The sequence below is a fragment of the Triticum aestivum genome, chromosome 3A (genome assembly GCF_018294505.1).
Source record: "Triticum aestivum cultivar Chinese Spring chromosome 3A, IWGSC CS RefSeq v2.1, whole genome shotgun sequence".
NCBI classification, from domain to species: Eukaryota; Viridiplantae; Streptophyta; class Magnoliopsida; order Poales; family Poaceae; genus Triticum; species Triticum aestivum.
In genome coordinates this window covers 509,813,205-509,816,329 of record NC_057800.1, presented here as the reverse complement: position 1 = coordinate 509,816,329, position 3,125 = coordinate 509,813,205, and positions in this window count along the sequence as shown.

Below are 3,125 nucleotides of genomic sequence, written 5' to 3'. Positions count from 1 at the left end.
TCCTAGTAATTCATCTACTCACAATGTTGGTACATCTTGTGATGAATTGCTTTCCTTACCTTGTTGCTCTAACGATGAAGCTTACTTCCTCTAGTACTTGTGTTGAGACTAACCATGTAGAGGAAATCAAAGAGCTCAAGGCCCAAGTCACTTCTTTGAAGAAAGACTTGGAAAAGAGTCATGAAGGGAAATTCACACTCAACAATATCTTGAGTGTGCAAAAATCCCCCAATGACAAAGGTGGACTTGGATTCAACTCCAACAAGAAGAAGAAGTCCAAGGTGAACAAAAAGAAGGGCCAAGAACAAGTCAAGAATTCAGCCAAGATTGTTTGCTTCAAGTGCAAAGTAGAAGGGCATCATGTTAGATCTTGCCCATTGAAGAAGAAGCCCATTAGTGACAAGCAACAAGGGAAGCGGCCCCAAGTTCACTCTCATTCTCAACCTCAAGTTGAAGAAAAGCCTCTTCCCAAGAAGACTCAAACTAATGCTTCTCAAGTTGAGAAATCAAGTGAGAAGAAAGTGAAGAGTACAGGTTGCTACCTATGTCGCGAGAAAGGTCACCTTGCTTCTTCATGCACTAGTGGTAACTTATCCAACCCAATTATTATTGATGATGTCTATTCTCTTGGGAAGGATAAGGTTGGCAATGTGGTTGCCAAGTTTGTTGGTACTCAAAGTGGTTTGAAGCAAAGAACCATTTGGGTAGACAAGCCTATTGTGACTAACCTCTTAGGACCCAACTTGGTTGGGGACCAACAAGCTCAAACTTGATCAATAGGTGATGTTGGAGGTCATTGGAGACTTGGCTACATTATGAAGAATTAAGGGGACTTCATCATTCTTATTGTCTCAAGCCAAGTCATTCGGATTATCAAGTTTCTATCTTATATCCAATGTTCCGCCTTGCGGTAACTCGTGCTTAAATTGTTTTCATTGAAAGTTACTTGCCCCTTTGCATGTTTGGTTTTGTTCCTTGCATGTGTTTGTATATGTTGTGCTTCCAACTTGATTATCTTGTGCAATCAACTATGTGTGTGTTGGTTTGCACATCATGTACGTGTGTGTCATGCATTGAGCCTTTTGCATCTTGTTCTTTTCTTAGTTGGCTCTTGTGAGAGATTAATGGAATATCCCATTATGGGGGAGTGATGTGCTTTGTGCACCTCACAATCCTATATATGTGTGTACATGAGTAATACCATCTAGTATTGATATTTCAAGATTATCTAGTCGCTATGTGGTATGTCTTCTCATGAGAAATTCAAATTCTATATTGTCCATTAATTATCTCGTGTTGGATCCTTATTTTGCCTCTTGTTTATCTTTAATTGGTATCACATTATGGGGGAGTAATATGCTATGTGTATATTACTAGCCTAGAAAATGTGTACATTTGAGATATTGTCACCTAGAATTGATATTGTAAATTATCTTGTTCCTAGGTGGCATGTTAGCTCTACAAGTTGCAATTTGCTTTTTGTTTGGTGTGAAGATGATGTCGGATATCCTTGTTATCTACCACCGGGAATTATTTCCAAATACTTCTTGTCTTTTGACAATTGGTACTCACTTATGTGTGGTAGAAATTATTGATCATCTTTACATTGGCCTTTGCTTTTATTTGCTTTATCTCTTGCCTAGGATTGTGTCAACTCCCATTGTATTCCATACCACTTGTGGATCTTGTTAATTTCTTGACCTTGTCTAGTGTTTTCTAGATATAGTGAAAGTGGTGATCCCACCTCGTGCATTTTGTATTCAAATGCAAATTCTCTATAATGCACTAGTCTTGGGGGAGCCATCCTATTCTCTATAAAACACTCATCTTGTGATCCTTATCAAGTGTGTGTTTGTGGAAGGCAAGCCGTTTCTTTTTGGTGCTTTGTGCCATCATGAAACTTTGTAGAGGGCTTGGTTTGTTTGGAACCATTCTCTCTTTTGGGAGTTTGACATCTTTCTTTTTGAGTGTATCAATGGATATCTCATTCCTTGATGTATCTTTTATGGATATCCTCCAAGTGATGATTTATTCATTTGGTATCTTTTCTTCGCTTGGTATTTCTTTGTCTTTTGGTCTCGGTTCTTGAAAGTCTTGAGCATGCATATTTACTTCTTGTAGTTTCTTTGGCATGTTTTCTTTCTTTGACCCAATATATAGGGGAACTCCACCAAGTCTCAAATTGGATGAGATGTGCATGAAATTCATTTTCATATCTATATGCACATATTTATGTGGAGTTTGTCCTATGTGTTGTTGGTTCTCTAACTCTTTGGTCCCAATGAGTTTGGGTACCATTTTGTTTGTGTTGTTGTTCTAGGAACAAGTGGAGATGCATTGGATGCTCGGCTCACTCACAAGGAAGGTGGTGTCACCATGTGCTTATTGGAGTCAAGCTAGGATGATTAATGAACTACTATCTACCTTTAATTGGCATCTACTACATCCATCCAATGGTATCTCAGTAACAAGTATCATCATCTACTTCATGCACACATTTCTTGCATCAACCTTTCGTAGGTTGTATCATGGCATGTTATCCATTCTCTCTTGTGATACTTGTTTCCTTTCTCAAAGCATCCCAACAATGATGTCTTGTTGCTAGTTGTGATGTCTTTGATGTTCGTGTGGTTGGAATTCATTTATATGCAATAAGACCATATCTAGCCTTGTGTTATGCTCTCAAGCAAATATCTTATTGGTATATGTATGACTTCCGTTTGGATATCTGGTTCCTTCATGTTGTAACTATTTTGGGTGTACATCCTTCTTTCTAGATATATATCATCATGATTTCGTCTACCTAGAACCTTATACACTTGAGAGAAATTACATCTCTAGATGATATCCTTTCTTTCACGCCCACCTTGCCTTTCTTATGTTATTTCTTTGGTGGCTCCGTGAAAGCTTTTGCCTTGAGTGTGTATCGTATCTCGTTGCATCTTGATGCACTCTTGTGTGGTGAAGATTATTTTCCTCATGCTTATCTCTACGAGGCTTTTTCCATCTTAATTGGTATCCCTCGTCTTGATGAGGCTTTCATCTTCTATCTTCGCCACGGGTTGTCACAAGCATAGGTTCTCTATATGCTTATTAGTAAGCTTGTGAACCCATTTGCTAGTTGT